The 19719-nt window shown below is 46.9% G+C and overlaps 1 protein-coding gene and 1 long non-coding RNA gene across 2 annotated transcripts in view; both read left to right on the top strand.

The window, feature by feature from the left end:
* The window catches only part of LOC132342356 (uncharacterized), a 91126-nt gene extending 72999 nt beyond the window's left edge, over nt 1–18127 (top strand). The window contains exon 2 of the long non-coding RNA XR_009490698.1: nt 294–18127. This is a non-coding gene — a long non-coding RNA (uncharacterized lncRNA). The remainder of the gene's footprint in view (nt 1–293) is intronic.
* Nucleotides 1–19719, top strand: part of ABTB2 (ankyrin repeat and BTB domain containing 2) — a 186155-nt gene that overhangs the window by 74311 nt on the left and 92125 nt on the right. The window lies entirely within an intron of this gene.

Genomic DNA, 19719 nt, shown 5'->3' with positions numbered 1-19719 from the left:
TTAAATAAGACATTTAGAAAGTGGTAGAATTAAAAGTACTTGGCAAAAGTATTTTGTTTTGGTAACCGGTCACTTTTAGATTTGATCATAAAATACTCAGTATTTCACCGACCCATGGCCCTCTTGAAATAGCAGAATCATGACTTGCTAGGAGATGCCTCCAATGGGAGTAAGACTTTAACTTGAGTGATGGAGGTAAATTCTGACATTTCAAAGATGCTCTTTATGAGACACTGGATTAATTAGGGCTGTTCATTTGAGTAGCTTCTTTAACTTTAAATACATATTTTCAGACAACTGAGCATCTCCTGAGCCTGCCCTTGGTCTAACTGTTCCAGCTTGATCCAGAAGTATGAGACTGGAGCACTATGAAAGATCCGGAGCCATCAATTTATCCTGAAAAGTGTTTTTCATATACTTTGTGTCTTTGGGGAATAGCATTCATCCACAAAACTGCCTCACAATGGAACTGCTTTAACAAGAATCATTTGAAACTGTCAGTGTCCTCACAGTGCTGGACCATGGAAATCAGGATGGATGATCAGAACCCCCCCTCCCCCGACCCCCACCGTCAGGCCTCCCTGAGCCTCATTGCTTGCTTACTCTGATTGTTCTGGTAAGAAATGGAAGTGTGGGCCTGCACATCACCACGATCCTGGATCTGAAAGTTGAATAGGTCACCTCTGAAACCTCTGCCCCGGCCCAACAAGAAACAGTGGATCCACTGCAAGCTCTTGTTTGTTTTTACAGTTCTCCAATCGTCCATCCTTCTCACCCCCTCGCTCCTGTGGCTGGTCAAGCTAATTTGATTTGACGTCCTGGCATTCGAGATTTGTCAAGTATTGTAACCCTAAGCGGTACTAATATTGAAAACTGTACTTGAAATTTATATAATCCAGATGTGCATGCCAATAGAGCAGAGATGAGATGGCAGGCTTGGGTCGGGGAGGGGGTTGGGAGGTGGGGGAGCGTGTGTGTGCATGCGCGGAAGAATCTTGTTGCTCTATATTTTTTCCACATGGTATATAGCCAGGAAGGATTTTATGCATTAATATTTTCCCTTAAGAATAATAACTGGATTACGAAGTATAGCTTTAAGTAAGTCCCACCATCGGTTTTATTCACAGCCAAGAATAACTGATTAAGTTTGGGGGAGCAGGAAGGTGATCTATTTTAAGTGCTTTTTAAACACTCTTAAATTGGTCAGGACCCTTCAGCAGTGTGGTCTTGAGAATGGTTAGTCACGCCGAGTCAGGATTTTTGACGTGGCTCTCTTTAGCGTCGAATGTTTTCCATTTTAATGTACCGTTTTTCTCACTGGAGGGCCTTTGGCCATTTGGAGGGGTAATTCGGAGGCCCCCGCTTAGACACAAGGGCTTTGACCCCTGAGTTGTCAGTTCTGAGCCCCCAACATTGGTAAGGCCCAGTTGCCATTTCTGTTTTCCAAAATCTCATTGAGTAGCTGAACTAAATTGTAGAAAGATCTCTGTTCAGATGTTTGATGGTGGGCTTGCTTGAAGTGCTTGTCCAGCATCTCCCTTCTCCACCCCCCATCAGGGGCCCCTTGTACCGTCTCCAGCAGAACAGGCACCTTCCATAACCACAGCCTTGCCCACCTGTGCAGACCACCGTGGAGTTTTGTCCAGCTGATAGAACTACTTCACGTTGCTCGCCTGACACGGAGACCTGGGGCGTAAGCTTTAGTGTCCTAGACACGGAAGAAGAGCAGAACGTATTGTTAGTCCTATGCTCGTTGTGTGTAATTAACATCTGTCCTTAACCAGAAGCCCAGGGAGAACTGGTCATGCCAGCTAGTAGCAGATGACAATGATACAGAGAGGGAAACAGAGAGCTGGGATCCACATTAGTAGGGTGGCTTCCGGAGGACCTGGATGTTCATGGAAACCAAGGCTGCAGTTGGTACCCATGCCATCTGTGGTTATTTCTAGGCGAGAAATCTGAGGTCCAGTTGCTCTTTTAGCTCCCTTTGAAGGCAGAATAAAAGGAAAACGATGTCCAAGATTCAGGGGGAGCTTGTGGCCTGCTGCTGCTTCCCCCTCACTGAACGGCTCTGGAGAAAGGCTAGTGGGTACTGTCCCCGCAGCAGGAGTGGAACATTCTCCACTGGGCGCAGCAGCTTTTCTTTGGCCATAACTTAGAGCCCTGGTTCCAGGAGGGCTGGGAGGACGGTGCCTGCCTCTGGGGCTCTCCCGAGCTGAGCCTCGGTCTGTGGGCTACAGCCCTGTTCTGACTCAGGTCTTGGGTAAGGCATGCAGTCGTGGCTCCAAGCCAAACAGATTCCAAATGATGGAATCTGATTTTTCCCGTTGGGTTTTGAGGTAAAGGAGTCATGTGGGATGTGATCAGGCCTCCATGGTTTGTTTATCTGATGTTCAGGTACAGACTGGGGCTCCGGACAGAGTGGGGCAGAGCCGTGAGCGGGGCCGGCACGGAGCGCAGGTGAGTCATCGCAGTTCACCCTGCGAGGCTCAGCAGCCTGGGAATGGGGCCCAGGCAGGAAGTAGACAGTCAAAGCTGCTGGTTCAGTTCTCTCCACTGGCATCATCGCCTCATGTAGTTCTAGAAGGACGGAGGATGAGAGCAGGCTGGAAGTGGAGAAGCAGGAACTTCCGGGACAGGAACGTTTCAAGGCAGGTTTTAAGGCACGTTTGTACAGTACAGCTCCAGGCTCAGCCGATGTGAACTGACCCACGTATCTAATGGGATCCCAGGACAGAAATGGGGTTCTGCAAAGCCACTGGTCTGATTTTGTACCTCTCAGCTTGCAGACTGAGACCTGCTTGGCCAGAAAAGAAAATATTCTTCTTCCTTTTCTTAATGTTATCTGAGGTGTACATTGTTTTGTTGTTGTTTATTCATTTTAAAGATGTAGTATAACCATTTCAATTAACTAGTTAATGCAAGGATGGATGCATAAGGTCATTGTAGAAAGGGTATAACCAGAACGGAACCATAGCATTAATAAAGGACAAAATGAGAGCCCAGCCAGGAGGAGCTGTGGTCATGAAACAGGGAGTGCAGCCTGGTGGCTAAGAGCTCCAGTCTGGGAGTTTGTGATCCTGGGTTTGGATCCTGGCCCTGTGGCATATTTAGCTGTGACCTTGCCTCTCCAGCCTCCTGTTCTCTTCCTATAAGATAGGAAGGTGGGGAGGGATAATATAGAGGTAAGGGTAAGAGGTACAAACTATTAAGTAGGAAAATAAGCTATGAGGATATATTGTACAGTGTGTGAAATATAGCCAATATTTTAAAATAACTATAAATGAAGTATAACCCTTAAAAACTGAATTCACTGTATTGTACACCTATAACTTCTGTAACATTGTACCACAACTATACTTCAATTGAAAAAGATTTTTAATACAGAAATTAAAAGATGGGAAGATGGTACTACACCAAAAATTAGCCTGAGAACTGAGTGCTTACTAAGTGGGAGGTGTTAGCATGATGGTTGTCATCCCTTCACCCATAGCAACAGCCTGTTTTGGGGTGAAGCCCTCCATGCAGCTGGATGTGTGTGATTTCCTTCCTCTTTTCTACCTCGTTGCTCTAATACTAGTGCATAAGGGGATGTAAGTTCTTAGGGACTTTGACCTTGAAGCCAGACCTTGTGGCCAGGACCAGTTCTCCTCCCATGGGAGCTGTTGTCAGGATCAGGTCCTGGGTCCTCAGTCTCCTCTGAGGTGGGCTAGTGCTGCTCAGCTGTAAAGCCCATCTAGGGGACCACCATCCAGATGGATGAAGGAGTCTTTAAGAGGAAGCGAGAGCACTCTGCGTTGGTGTTAATCCAGGGTCAAGCGCTGGCCTTTGCTGGCTCTGCCCCTCCCACGTCCCTTGCTGGCTTACCCTCTAAAACAGTGAACCTGGAGTCAACCGAGGCTCCCCAAGAGAGACCCCGCCCTTCCAAAGGCAGGCTCCTCAGGCCCGAGTTTTCTATTCAAGTTACAACGTGGGTTTATTCCAAAATGACAAAAGCAGACCCCTGGTGTTTCCTTGGCTCACTTCTGTAAAGCATCGTGACCATTAAATAAAGGAAAAAAAGGTCTGAGCCTTGCAACAGACAGATGTTAGACCAAAATTATTCTTCCCACTCCCTTCCTGGCTCCCAGGAATGGTGAAACTAGTGAACATAATAGTAGCTTAAAGAATCGTGGAGTTTTAATTAAGTGCCTGCCTGCTATTGTTTAAGCATGTTACATGTATCAGGTTGTTTAATCCTCCTAGTAACCCAGTCAGAGAAGTACTGTTATTGTTGTTTCCCTTTTACAGAGAAGGGGGCCCACGACACAAAGCAGTGAATTAACTTGCTGAAGGTCACACAGCTGGGAAAGGCCAGATCAGTCTGAGAATCCAGCCTGGTGTTGGATGCTCCACACTACCCACAGTCCTCTACTGCCTCTCATAATAGTTAAAAAATAGTTATTATTATAAAAATAAACCACATACATGTGTGATAAAATGGCCTAAAACTGTAATACTTTTCCAGTGTTGGTTTCCTAGTTTTGCTGTTACACTGTAAGACATAACCATCTAGGAGAATTGGGTGAAGGATACATAGGATCTTTCTGTATGATTTTTGCAGCTTCCCGTGAACCTATAGTTGTTTCAAAACAAGAGGTTCCAGCAACTAGACTATGGCCAACATTGTGTTGAACTAGGATTTTATGCCAAGCACCATGCTAATATGCACTTTATACTCATTGTTTAATCCTCCCAGCAGCCCAGTGAGGTACAGGTGCTTTTATTATCTTTAGGTACAGATGAGAAAATCAAAGGATGACAAAGTTAAGTAAGTTGCATAAATTCAGGAGAAAGCGGCGAGGCCCCTGAGTCTTTCTGACTTCAGAGCATAAACTCATAATGCTTTTTTGGATGGAAGAATACTTAGAAGGCGTGTGATGTGGGGGCCTGGTTCTGTGTCGAGCTCCCCAGGTGACAGCAGCCTTGCAACCTTGTTTGGTCTGTGGCAGCCCTGTAAGGAATCACACCTGTTGGTTGCCATCATCTTTTCTCTTTCCCCATCATCCCTTCCTTTCCATGAAGGAGCCATACGAGCTCAGCCACCCTAGATGTATGTTTTAGGATCTGAATTGCAAGTGCCCTTCACATCTCAGTGAGAGAGCAGGCTTTGGGTTCAGACCTGGATTCACTTTCTAGTTTGACTTCCCATTAGCTTTTTTTTTACCTTGAGAGAGTTAAACTCCTAGAATAAAACAGGAATAATAGCAGTCCCTTCCTCCTCGTTTTTTGTTTTACAGATATCAAATGAGATTAAGTACCCGGTGCACGGGTATTCCATATTGTTGATTTCCACACGCTTGCTCAGCAAACATGGAGCCCTGCCAGGTGCTACAGAGTGTGAACTGGGGAGAGGGTACCTATCCAGCCTAGAATGCCTTCCTTTGGATCCAGACAGAGTCTGGGTATTGGACCCAAGCCAGGCACCTTCCTGGGACTCAAGGACATTGCTGTGATTTGGAAGAGGGAACATTATCAATCACCATGTTGGAGGGCATCTGTGATTATCATCTTCATTTCCATCAAAGGTGTCTTGTGACAGGGGATCGTCAAGTTCAATTTAGTCTGAATCAGGACCCAGCAAGGATATATTTTTTATTTCTGCCTTGGGCTGAACCTGTCTTGAATAATTCAGTCTCTATCTATTTCTAAAGACTAAGCTTCCACGCCTCCTAGCTTCCATCCTGCTTTATTCAGGGTCATGTGGTTGCTTGTTTCTCAAAAAAATGCATGCATCCTCCCCTCTCTGGCTGCCAGTAATGAGTGTTGTTAGGAAAAAGAATCATCTTCTTATATGTACTACAAAATTGCAACAGCTGCTCAAAGTCTAGAGACCAGCCTCAGGGCAAAGGCTGCACACGGTGGCCTATGGATATCTTTTGACCTGATACTCTTAAAAGAAAAATTCGTATGCTATCATTAAAATATTAGATTTCCAGATCTGGCAACCGTTGGCTAAAGCTGAGTAGCATCTACCTCCTTTGGGTGGAGCAAGGAGCAAATGTTATCCAATTTGCTGTAAGCCTCCACCCCTCCCACCCACCTCCAACCAAGGTCACTCATTTACCTTACATTCTCAGTGTTCACAAGCATCTAGTTGTCAACTCTTGACGTAGATGAAGGAACTCTGTTTCCAAAGGTGCAGCCTGTTGATGCTTTGGGAGTTAATTGGTCCACAGTTGATCCCGAGACTCTGCTTCTTACTGTATGTGGATACAGTAGAAGCAGTAGGCAGCTGCTCATTTTCCTTCCTTCTGTGAAGTCAGTGTCATGTCTGACCGTCTTAGGTAGGAAGCTGGAATTCTCAAGGAGAATTCTCAGCACTGTACCAACTCCCTAATTGTGGAAGGATTAGGAAAAGTGATCTGAAAGATGACACACACAGACTTGGGGAGTTGTGGGTGTGTACTTGTATCTGTGGGGAAGTAGCTGACTTGGAGTATAGTTCTATGATGTGAAATATTCATGGGGGTACCAGACGAGGAGTTGGAAGACATAAGTTACAGTCTGGCTTTACCACTTGCTAACTGAGCACTTGACTTCTTGGAGTCTGTTTTCTCATTGGTGAAATGGGAATAATGTCAAGTGTGCCTCGCAACAGGGTAGATAAGAGGATCAGGTTACGTGATCCTATGAAAACGTAAAGCTGTATTGAAAAGTCAGGTGATATGACAGAATGGTATGCCATGGATGAACACACAATACACAACCTCTATTTGTAGAGGATTGTGCTATTTGTAGATCAGGGATCAGCAAGCTGTGACCCACAGGACACATTCTGCCCTCTATATGGAAAGCTTGAAAAACAATCGAAAGACAAATAGCATTTCACGGTGGGCAGAATTTCTATGCAGTTCCAGTTTCTCTGTCCATATCAAGTTTCACTGGAACACAGCCACACCCATGGGTTTAGGTATTATCTGTGGCTGCTTTCTCCACGCATTGGCAGAGCTGGGTAGTTATGACAGTAACCAGAAGGCCCTCTGACTCTTTACAGAAAAAGTTGGCCAACCCCCTACTGTAGATGGTGGAGGGGCAGTGACTCAGACCCTCCTCCTCTTTCCCTCACTTCTTCTCCCACCCAGACGCAGGTGCTATTGCAAATGGGTGGCCCACGGATATTTTCAGATGTAAAACCAAGAATTTCTCTCCATTTAACTGCCATAGAGGAACACTTCCATCTGGGCTCCAGCTAGGGGTACTTCCTGTGAAAACCACAGCATTTTTCTTAAACCAATCTCCATTTCAGCAATAACCGCAAAAAGAGAAGAGGCTGTTCCTGTCACAGTGGGCATTTCTCCAGCGTATGAACCATCCAGCAAGCCTGGTCAGCAGAGTTTCCCTCAGCCTGGGACTGACAGGACGCAAAGAGGGCAGCCACGGCTCTGATAGGCTCGTGAGGGTAGTTTTAGGGATGAATTACTCATATGCTCAGTCATGTCTGACTCTTTAAGGCGACCCCATGGACTATCCCACCAGGTTCCTCTGTCCGTGGAATTTTCCAGGCAAGAATACTGGAGTGGGTTGCCATTTCGTCCTCCAGAGGATCTTCCCAGCCCAGGGATAGAACCCAGGTCTCCTGTGTCTCCTGCATTGGAGGCAGAGTCTTTACTGTCGAACTACTTGGGAAGCCCAGGGCTTAAGTCCCCCAAAAGATGGGTTTAAATCCTGACTCCTGTCGCTTCGGAATGTGACCTGATTTGGAAATAGGGTTGTTGCAGATATAGTTAAGTAAAACAAGGTCCTACTGAAGTGGGGCGGACTCTGGACCTAACACGACCAGCATCTTTATAGTAAGAGGGAAATCTGAACCTTTGAAAGTGGAGGCAGAAATTACAGTGGTACATCAGTACACCAAGGAAGGCCAAGGATTGGTGGCCACCAGCAGAAGCTAGGAATGAGCCAGAAAGACCTCTCCCCAGGGTCTCAGAGAAAGCATGGCCCAGCTAATACCTTAATCTCCAATTTCTAGTCTCCAGAAGTGTAAGAGAACACATTTCTGTTGTTTAAAGCCACCCCGTGTGTGGCATTTTGTTACAGCAGCCCTAGGAAACTCATGCAGGCAGCTCGCCCACCCTTGGTGCCACCTTCTAATGCCATTCAAAGCTCTTGGCACTATCCGCATTCTACAAACGGGGCTGTAGAGGCACTGCAGGTTTCAATGACCTGCCTGAGATTTTGCCTGGTGGCAGAGCAGGATACAACCCAGGCCTTCTGATTCCAAGCTTCTGGGAATGGCCGTCCTCTGCCTGGTCCACAGCTTTCTAGTGGAGGGAAGGGCAGGTCCTCAGAATCATGGAGCCTCTTGCCTTGCGTTTCTCATTCCAGGAGCTCTGCAGAGAGTATTTCTTTACTGGGTTATCCAAGCTTGTTCACTTGGGCTCTCAAATGGGTAAGAGGAAAAATTAGTCACTAGCTTTAAAAAAAAAAAAAAAAAATGGAGACTTCCTTGGTAGTCTGGTGGTTAAGACTCCATGTTTCCAATGCAAGGGGTGCATGTTCAACCCCTGGTTGGGGAATTTAGATCCTGTCTGCCTCATAGCATGGCCAGTAAATAAAATGAAAGTGAAGATATGTTTTGCATACATCTGTGTGCTTTTTACAGTTGTAAAATTGGAAGAAGAGTGAATTATCATTTTCATAACCAACTTTCAGAGCATCTGAAGAATGTGCCTGAGAGATCCCTGGGGAGATAACCCACATAAAACACCAGCGAGGAAGGCGATTTAATAAGGGAAGTCTCCAGTGACCTCCTGGAAAGCATAAGAGCACTGATACTTCCTTCTTAGGTGGCGTCTAGTTGGCCAAGCTCGTTTGTATGGCAAACAAATGAAATCAGCACCCAAAGCTCCCGAGATGCTGGGCTTCTCTGTGCAAGGGTGATTGCTTGAAAACGTGCAGCTCACACAAAGAAACTCAGGTTGAGAAGGAAATCTTACTGTTGAAAGTCTGGGATTTGTTTAAGATGGTCTTTGTCTCTATTGCGACTATTTTCAAATGTACAGAGAAGCATCAAGAGTTGTATGAAAAACTCCCCATGTTCCCACTGCCCAGGATCAAACTCCCACTTCTCCTATTTTTTACCCACTTCACCTATTGCTTTGTCCTTATTGTTGCTTAAGTATTTTTGAAAGCATGTCCCATATCATGCCATCTTTCCCCCTCCTACTGGAGTGAGCATCTCTTAAAAAAAATCGCCATTTTTATAACTACAATTTCATCTTTGTGCCTAATCATATTAACAGGGATTCTCTGGAGCCAGTGCTACCCAGGTCATGTCCAGAGTTCAAGTCAGTAGTTTTTAAACTATGTGAATGGAAATGTGGGCTGAGGGGCAGGGAGTGATGCCCATGGGACAAGTAGAAGGCTGAGGTTCAGGAAAGAGAACTTGAGCAAGTCCTCTTGGACTGCAGGGGTTTTCAGAAAGTGTGCATGACTGAGGCCAGGCAGGGCATTCCTGGCCATTGGGTGTTTCCCCCTCGGCCGTGGTGACCCAGGTTTCTCCGTAGAGTTCTGCTAGCACTGGCTGGCTCTCGTGAGGGTCACTGCCTCTTGGACACTGGAGAGTTAGTTGCCCAACTTCAGCTTTGGAGGGCTTAGCATTCGTGACCTATGGCTGGTGGCAGTCCCTGTGCCTTCTGGTGGCTGCACTGAAAGAGAATTGTTTCTTTCTCTGAACGTGGTTTTTTAACATCAAGAGAACTTTTCTCTCTTACCTCTACCATCCCACCTACCCCCCGAAAAGGAGGAAAGAGCTTTTCTGGAATTTGTTTTTAGTGGACTCACTCAAAAGGAGCCTTCTGTTTATTTTTTGAGTGGCTCTCTGGACTGTTGTGTCCATTTATCATGCCTCCCTCCCAGCTCTCCCCCGGTCTCTCCTTTACTCTGCGAATCTAAACTTCATCAAACTGTTCCTAACGACTACCACATGTCCGCAGAGGGCGCGGGGGGCAGGGAGAGGGGGAGCTGAGAACTGAAGGAATCCTCCAAGGAGCACAGTAGCATATTAAAATTCAATGGCTTAGTCATCAGAGTTTTCAGCCCCAGCACCGAAGAAAAATAAATGAATGTTCTGTAGCAGTCTTGTGGATCTCAGAGGAAGGGGGTGGCCGTGGGGAGGGAGGGAGGGGAGAGGTTGTGGTTTTGTGATAGAGGAGCTCATGCTGCAGAGAACAATTAAGGCCTTTGCTCAGAAACAACAAGACACGCTACTGTTTTCCTGCCCTGTAGAGGAGCGCTCAGTATCGGCAAGAAGGGACCATTCTGATCAAATAGCTCGGCTCTCAAATGGGGAAACTGAGGCTGGGTAGTGGATGTGACTTCTGCACAGTCCTAGAATGAATTAGTGGCAGAGGTAAGACCAGATCCCAGGCCTGGGCACCTCGTGGTCAGAGTATCCCCCCTGCCCCCTCCATTCAAAGAGTATTTTCCTAACAGTATAGAGAAAAGGGAACCTGCCTACACTGTTGACGGGAATGCAAATTGGTGCAGCCACTATGGAAAACAGTGTCGAGGTTCCTCAAGAAACTAAAAATAGAGTTGACATTTGATCCAGCAATCCCTGGTCTTCCCTTGTGGCTCAGATGTTAAAGAATCTGCCTGCAACGTGGAAAACCCGGGTATGATCCCTAACTCGGGAAGATCCCCTGGGGAAGGGAATAGACACCCACTCCAGTATTCTTGGCCTGGAGAATTTCATGGACAGAGGAGCCTGGCAGGCTGCAGTCCATGGGGTTGCAAAGAATCAGACACAACTGAGCAACTAATACTGTTACTTTCCAGCAGTCCCACTCCTGGGCGTATATCTAGACAAAACCATAGTTCAGAAAGATGCGTTCACCTCAGTGTTCATAGCAGCACTCTGAATGATTACTGACAAACCAAGACATGGAAGCAACCTAAATGTCCATTAACAGAGGGATGGATAAAGAAGATATGGTGACTCACTTTATTAAGATATTTACTTTATTGCAATGACCTGGAACTGAACCTACAATATCCTCAAGGTATGCCTGGTGTTGTTTACTTGTTCATTCATATCTGACTCTTTGTGACCCCATGGACTGCAGCATGCCAGGCTTCCCTGTCTTTCACTATCTCCCAGAGCTTACTCAAACTCATGTCCATGGAGTCAGTGATGCCCTCCAACCATTTCATCCTCTGTCGTCCCCTTCTCCTCCTGCCTTCAATCTTTCCCAGCATCAGGGTCTTTTCCTATGAGTCAGATTTTTGCATTGGGTGGCCAAAGTGTTGGAGCTTCAGCTATAGCATCAGTCCTTCCAATGAATATTCAGGATTGATTTCCTTTAAGATTGACTGGTTGTATCTCCGTGCAGTCCAAGGACTCTCAAGAGTCTTCTCCAGCACCACAGTTAGAAAGCATCAATTCTTGGCACTCAGCTTTCTTTATGGTCTAACTCTCATATCCATACATGACTACTGGAAAAACCATAGCTTTGACTATACTCTTGATGTGGTTTCAATGTGCTGCCATTTAGTCATATGGGCAGCAGAAATCAAAGCACTCATTTCACATAGGGAGAAATTAGGACAGAGAGCCAGAGAGGATGGTACCAAGGGAGAGTTGAGGTTAGAAACCCAGCCTTGGGCCTGCTCACTGGGCTCCCCATCCAGTGCTTCCCTCCAAGCTGTTCCTCAAAGATCAGGTGGGCTTGGGGACCCTCTTAATGGAGCTGGGACTCCCTCCCATTTTGTCCTGCTGGAGAAGCCAGGTAAGGCCTGCCTGGATCACTTCCCTCAGAGGAGATGCTGGAAGACTTTCTCTGACAGACTGTTGATCTTACAGAGCAAAACCAATCAACTGCCAGAATCTATAAAGTTGTCAGTGTGGAAAGGAGAGCTGCCTGGGCCTGCAGCAAGCCCCCAACCAGCCTGGCAGGCCGTTTCAAGACACACACACACACACACACACACACACACGTCAGCAGGAGGGCTGGGGAGGAGCAGAGTGGCGGCTGCGTTGTGTATATTAGATGTGCCTCTAATTTCTGACTAAGATCTCGCCCTTTGGACTTGGAGGACTCCTGAGGTCCGATGTAGGCGCGTGTGTCTGTGTTTCCCCACTGGGCCTGGAGGGAGATGAGCTCTGTCCACGGAGGGTGCTCATTTATAGGGAACAAGGGGGAGTGTATTAGTCTTGGGCCAGTGTGTGCCCCGCCTGCCTGCCTTCCAGCCTCCCCAAGAACACGCCAACTCACACCTAGGAGACCCTCAGGGAAGAGCAAAGCTCTTCTGACTCAGATAAACTTGGTTACCTGGGCCTCTCCCAGGTGACAGTAAAAGCAAAGCATGAGGAGACCTTACATTTGTCAGCGCGGGAGTGGAGGTGAGTACTGTCTACAGTGCTCATACAGAGCTATGCTCATGAACAGTTGAGTACCTGTGAAAGAACTTTTGTTCAAACCCTCCCCACCCTTCACATTCACTCTGCCTCCTTCTGCTGGTGGCCTTCGTGGCTGTAAGAGCCTCTGGTTTCCCCCACTGAGCCTGTATTAATGAATTTCTAGTAGAACTCCAATAATTCTCCCTGAAATCTTGAGAACCCAGGCTCTTGTGCAAATGTGCACATGGGGACTCCCACACAGGATCCCCGATGCGCAGTGGTTCCCCTCTGTGTCCTCTCCATCAGCACAGGTTCTCCAGAGATACATCCTTGTCACAGCTGCCGCTGGCCCAGGTGTCTAATGCAAACCAGAGTTCCCCCGGAGCGTTCCTGACGCTCAGCCATCCCAGAGCCGTTCAGCACTAGGCCCTGGGCTGCACGTGGGCTCAGTTCAAACAAACCTGGGTCGCATTATCTCCTTGGCCTGGTGCTGTCCCCGTGGCTGCCTCGTCCATTCCTCTGCTGGGCCCTTCTCCCCTGTCAGGTTTTCAGAGCCCTGGAGAACCTGTAAAGGTGTAGTTCAGGCAATGCCACGTGGAGAGGGCCGCGCTGTGTAACAGGGCCCCAGGCAGCTGAGGGTTTGCAGATAAGAACCGCCAGCGAAAGGCAGTGGGGAGCAGCCTGGCGCTGGTTTGGCCAGCCCTCGCGGAGGCCCTTGAGAAAACAGTATTGCGTTATTGTCACTATTAATAATGGCCCTTTATTTGAGCCTTGCTAGGACAATGCTCCAAACAAAGCTGAGAGGAAGAAACAATCCCTGCTGTGGGGCCTTATAATTTGTCAAGGCTGGTGGAGAAAGACAGATCTGCTGGGGCAGCTTGTGGGGGTGGGGTGGGATAGATTCTCTAGTTGCTGGAGGTGTAATTAGACGATGCCCCTGGCCGTACTGTGCATCCCAGTCACTTTGTCACAGGAGTGTCTGCAGCCCCTCCTTTGTCTTTATTTCACTAGATCTGAGCCCCTCCAAGGCTTTGAGAAGAGAGAGGATAACACTGAGCCAACTCAGGTCTACATCTTGCCTCTGATACAGCAGGGTGACCTTGGGCAGGTTCCTTTATTTCTCAATCTGATTCCCACCTGCAGGGGGGCGCCCCGATTGAAGATCATGCCTCGCTCAGGGAATACTAGCTGCCCAGAGCCGGTGGCAAGAGGTACAAAAGAGGACTTGCTGGAAGTGCCTTTGCACCCCTAAAAGAGAGAATCCATTTGCAGTGCTGACAGCTAACTAACAGCACCGTTACTGAGAGCCATGTGCCAAGCACCGAGCCTGCTGCATTGACCTCATTTGCTTCTCGGTGAGAGAACGGTCGTCACAGTGATGGCCTTCCCGCTGTTCAGACGGGGATGTGAGGCTGTGCTGTTTTCTTGTTGGGTGCTGTGCTCACCGTACCAGGGGGTGTGGTGGCATTTTGGGACTGGACGGGCTCTGTGAAAACCAGCAGACCACCCTGCCAAGTCGGAAGTCCTGCTGTCCCCCAGAGATGCTGGCAGCCGGTCGTTGCAGCTGTGTGGCAACAAGTCTGATTTAATTTGGGGGGTGGTACAGACAGCACTGTGCAGTGTTTGTTAAAAACCAGAAGAATGCAGCTTATTCACCAATCTGTGAAAATGGCTGTGCCTTGGGTGGGTAGGGAGCCAGAAGAGAATGGGTGAGAGCATTTTAAAAGAGTGAAAATGCTGATAATTATAAAATGTATCATAATGCCCATTATGCATGAGGTCTGCGTGGATTAACTGATTACAGCTAAGTAGGCTCCAGGTTTCCTTGAGACCTCTCTTCCGGGGTTTATAATTCTCTTCAGACTTCTCAATTAATCTAGAAGATGGGAATCTAATCATTGTTGTCAGTAATCATCACCTTCCTTCTAAGTCCTTTTATCACCACCTTGGTTTCTCAGAAATAAAAGCCAGGCAGGAGAAAAATGTACATTTTTCACATAATACACTTGGTATAAACCCAAAAATGTTGGAGGGAGGAGGGTTTTGTAGGTTAAATCCTCTTTCAAGTGCACGAGAAAAACAGGCCACTTATTAGAATCCTATGGTAAATAGTTTCATCAAGCAAAGAAGCAAATGCATATTTATCTTTTAGGTAAATCTGGATTTTTCACATCCACAGTTACTACAGTGTGTGCTGAAGTGGCTAGGTCATCCATTCCAGCAGCATTTCTCTTTTCCTATCAACTTGCATCTTTTCTGTGAAAAAATCTTTCAGGTTATTAAACACAGGTGAGGGTAACTGAAACAGAAGGTATGAATGTGCCTTATGGAGTATCATTTAAATGTAAAGATGCTGTGAAGCCAGACAGGACAGGAAAAGGCATTTGGAGGACGTGTGGCTGTGAAGAGGGTGGTGGGAAGCTTGGAGAAGAAATTCTGAGCTTCGGTGTCCCCTCAGCTCTGCTGTCACCTTGGTTGGTCTTGGGCAGGATGCTTGGTCTCATTGGGCATCAGCTTTTATATATGTAATAAGGGGATTTGAATATTTAAGACAACCATGAGATAAACTATTGTGGAGTTCTTCCTATGAGGCAGTGCTGGGCCAAATGTCAGTTTAGAAAAAAGTGTTACTCCCAGTTATCAGTACAGGTTTATCCCTGGAAGATACAGGCTTGTTTCTGGACAGAGGTCTGGGGAGAAACTTGATCTGGGAATTCTGCCTTCTCGAAGCCCCAGAACCTCAGCGCTCAGTGGTGTGTCCTCTCTGGAGACCCCTCATTGAATTACACCATCATCAGCAGTGGGGACCTCGTGCATGGATTATTCAGGAGGCAGCACACCGTCCCATGAGGGCAGGTGCTTTATCGGCTGGGATCAGGTGGGTTATGGCGTTCAGAAAATCCTTGTTTTTTATTTGGCTTGTTTCTCCCTGTCCACTCACCCAGGTTCTCATCCTCGGCTCTTGGTGCCTCTGGGGAAGCCTCAGAGGCTTTCTACAACCAGGTGTATAAGCATACAGTTATGTTCCCCACGCATGTACACACACATAACAGCCTTCTCACCAAGAACAGACGCCTCGGTAGCACTTTCCCTGTGCTGGGCGCATGGCCGAGCAGCGTACATACTCTGACTCACAGCGATCCGAAGGGGCAGGCCCTATGGTTCTTCCCCTTTTACAGATGACTCGGAAGCAAGAAAAGGTTCAGTGATTTGCCCAGAGCAACCCGAGACCATCCTCAGTGTTTCGCTTGGTCGTTAACTCCACCTCTGTGAACCCTTGACAGGTGTGCTTAAAACAGGTGTGATCTTACCTCCCTCTGCCTCTCTCATTGTGAGGATCAAATGGGGGAAGAAAATAAAGTGAGACAGAAATTGGTAAGTTTCCCTTTATTCAAATGAGCTGCAGGGAAAGCAGATGAGAGGTATACTATAATGATCAGTAACTTCTGAAATGAGTGGCGTAAAGCTTATAACATGACAATCCATAAAGTATGCCATGGGACTTCATCTTGGGGGTTTTTGTGGGGCAAAACAGGTTGGGTTTCTGATGGACAGTGGAGTTTTGGGGGTCATTAGAGCACTCTGCCTGCAGGCCCCGAAAGGGAGCTGGGGTACTGCCTTTATTCCAGCCTTGTATCCCAGGGACTCTGGGCTGAGGGGCGGAAGAGAGCCAGGCAGCGTGGTCCGTGGTTGGGATGTGCTTTGGAGAGATTTGGCGGTGTCAAGTGATTGATAACAATACTCAAATGGAGAATGTCTCCTCCAAGGCATGCTTAGGTGTCCATTATGGCTGGAAGATGGTTTCTCCCCAGTCGGCCTCCTGGGTGTTGTTGCTCTGTGTCCTGGTGTGAGAAGATGTGACTTTGAGAGGCCCTGAAGGGCCAGGGGCTATAAACAGGAAAGAAAAAGAATAAATGTCAGATAACTTTGCTGGAGACGGTTCTTGGACTTTTCCATAAATAGTGCTTCGTGATTTGATCTTACTGTGCTGCTCAACTTGCGAGACTATTTAATTTTAATTAATTAGTCATTTTAGACATTTTAATAGTAAATAAAATTAAAACTTTTTAATTTTAATTAACTAGACATTTTAATTAATAGTAAATAAAATTAAAACTTCAGTTCTTCAGTCTATGAGTTGCATTTCGAGTGCCCAGAGTCAGATGTGACTAGTGACCACCGCATAGGGCAGCACAGGGACAGAGCATTTTCATCGTTACTAAAAGTTCTAGCAGTTACCTGCTTCTTCTGGGTATATGTCAGCAAGTCTGCTCTTTCCCAGGCTGAATTCTGTGGCCCCTTTTAGTCTAAAAGTGAAGTCAAAGGCACTCAGTCGTGTCTGACTCTTTGTGACCTGATGAACTATATAGTCCATGGAATTCTCCAGGCCAGAATGCTGGAGTGGATAGCCTTTCCCTTCTCCAGGGGGTCTTTTGAACCCAGGGATCGAACCCAGGTCTCTCACATTGCAAGTGGATTCTTTATCAGCTGAGCCACCAGGGAAGCCCTTAGACTAAAAACTCTTCTTTATGTCTTAGAGTCCAGAAGTCCCTTGAAGACTTGGTTGTTCTGAGTTGCTTTTGACCGGTTCTAAATGTTTCAGTCATGTGTTTTCTTCTCTGGTGCTGTAGAACCAGGTCTTCCTGAACCTCACATGACTCCCAGCTTCATTTTCTTTTCATTTCTTCATCCCATGTTGAGGGATCAAGGGATATTCATTCATTCTGGAGCAGTTGTCCTCTGCATGTGCTCAGAACAGACTCTATTCAAGTCAGACGGACAGGTCAGAGGTCAATGTCAAGACCTATCTTCATGAGAAGTCAACTTACGGGACCAGGACTTGCTGCCCTTCATAATTTCATATGTGAGGAATACTGGATTTTATTGCATAGTTAGAATTTTTAAATATGTTCTTGTTTAAGCAGCTAAACGCCTGAAAAGGCATTTGAGTCTAATGAGTGCCCTGTATCTGGGTGAACCGTGGTATGTTAGTAATTCAGAGCAAAAAGATATGTGGGGCTGCAGACAAGGCAAATTCTGTCTCACTCCTGCAGCTGTGCAACTGGGACCGTCCACAGAAATGGAGAACTCCCCAGCTAGGTTCTGCAGGAGATAGTTTTCCTTTGGGGTAGCCCAGGGCTCTCCTGGACCATCCGCTCTCAAGTGACTGAGTGTGTATGTGTGTGTTGTGGCCTGACACCGAGAAAAGAGACTTCTTGAAACCTTTTTTACTTGGGAAAGAAAAAACAGGAAAAGAATCGTTGGCGATTTTGCCTTGAGTGTCTGGAAGCTGACACCAGCCTCGTTTTCCTCCACTGAGCCTCCACATGTCACACCGTGCAGGTTGCCGACACCGTGTCTCATTACTGACTTGGTCCTCCCCACACTCGGCCTCCTTTCCCCAAACAAACCCCTTACATCGTGAAGGTCAGAACCCCGGACAGATTTTTATGCAGCCACCAGATGGTGTTTGCTTTAGCACAGATCCACAAACGATGTGTTATTATAGTAGAGGTGCCGAAAATTGTATGACAAGACTGGGTCTGTTCCTCTGCTAGAAACCCAAGGCTGAAATACTGCAGTATGCCTTCAAGCCTGACTCAGAAAACGAAAAGGAGCCTTTCCCAGAATTAGGGGGCATTCACCAGGGACCAGAGGGAAAAAAAAAATAACATTGCACTGGTCACCAGTGGCTGGGCTGATGGTTTATTTTCTGTCTGTGTTTTATTAAATTTGTGTTTTCCATTTGACTTTTCCTTGTGTGATTTATTTCTGCTTCTAGATGTTCTCCAGCCCTACCCCCACCAAGAGATTATAAGTTGATGATAATGTAGGTGTCACAGTTAGCTAAGACTCGTCAGTTGGATTTCACGAAGGAACAGGAATGGGAATGAATATTAGTTTAGTGCTGGGGTGTTTGGTAAGGACCGAATGCCCACCCAGTGCATTATACCATTTTTGATGAAATGGCCATATCCTAAGGATTGGATTGATCTAAAGGAAATGATCAGGAATTTAATTTTATTTAAGGGGGCTTTGGAGGCCAGCACAGGGTCATACTATTGGGACAAGACTATTGGAAGAGGGAAAAGAATTAATCTAATTTCTCCCTCCCTCTCCTCATTTTTAGAAAAGTCACTTGGAACCACACAGCAACTTGAGAAGGATCTTGAATCTTGACCACCTAGTGGTCCCTCTGGTCTGAGGAGACCATGCCCTAGGCTCTCTGAAACCCTCCATCCTGTGCCTCTCAGTACAGAGAATGGTGCAGAAGTGACTTCTCAGTTTAATGATGGAGCCAGACTAGGCCTCCATCAGGACCATCCCACTGGCCCTCAGGTCAGAGGTCAAGTTTGGGTATAAAGGTCATGTAATGGAAATAGTTTGGGAACTTAGAGAGTGAAGGATTCAGCTTCACTTGAGCAAATCTCAGTTTCAGTTTTCTCATCTGTAAGTGGGGTGCATAGTACTTACCCTGCTCACCTGAAAATTGAATGTTATGATATGGATGGAAGTACTTTATACAAAACACAATTCTATACCTGTATTCTCCAGTGTGGTAGCCACTAGCCACATGTGGCTATTAAAATTAAATAAAAATAAATACGTGGTTCCTGATACTCACTGGCCTTATTTTAAGTGGTGAGTGACTACCACATTCACTAGTGCATCGTAGAGGAATGTAAGGAAGGGGTGGAAATAGAAGCTTTCCTTCATTCTGGGGTCAGAAGAAATAGGGGATTGGGAGCTTGCAGTCATGAGGAAAGTTCAGCAAAGGAGGAAGGGGTTTGATTCCAGTCTCTGCCAGGCACCAACCATAAGCCACGAGAGGCTACCTCGACTATCTGAGCCTCCACTTCCTCATTGTAACACAGAAAACATAACAGTCCCTTCCTCCCAAGGTGCTTGTGGGGGTTTCATGAAACCGTGTCTGCCTAGCAGTCAGCTCAGTACCTGGCATGTCCTAAGTGCTCGGATAATTTCTTGAATCATTGACATCATGACTTGTTGAACTGTGGGTGCTACTATCCCTCTAATGCTGTAGCATACGGGAAAATACAGGTCAGCGCGTTCACTGCCCTTACACCTTCCCCAGGGGAGAACGGCACACTTCACTGTGGGAGATTGAAAGAGGGGAGTGGTAGTTTTAAGCCCAAGAGGGTGACAGCCAGACAAGGTGGTTTTGTCTCAAGTGCCCTGAAGCAGAGAAGGAGCCCATCCTTCGGGCACAGAAGGCAGCACAGAGTTCCCTTCCAGGTGGGTCTGGGAGGAGGGCCCTGATCCCAGGTAGGAAGAGGCTGAGATAACCGGGCCTTTCACCGGAGCTCCTGTGGAGT

The sequence above is a fragment of the Bos taurus genome, chromosome 15, assembly GCF_002263795.3.
Source record: "Bos taurus isolate L1 Dominette 01449 registration number 42190680 breed Hereford chromosome 15, ARS-UCD2.0, whole genome shotgun sequence".
Lineage (NCBI taxonomy): Eukaryota > Metazoa > Chordata > Mammalia > Artiodactyla > Bovidae > Bos > Bos taurus.
Note: the sequence above shows the minus strand (reverse complement) of the source record. Positions and strands in the feature narration are given on the sequence as shown.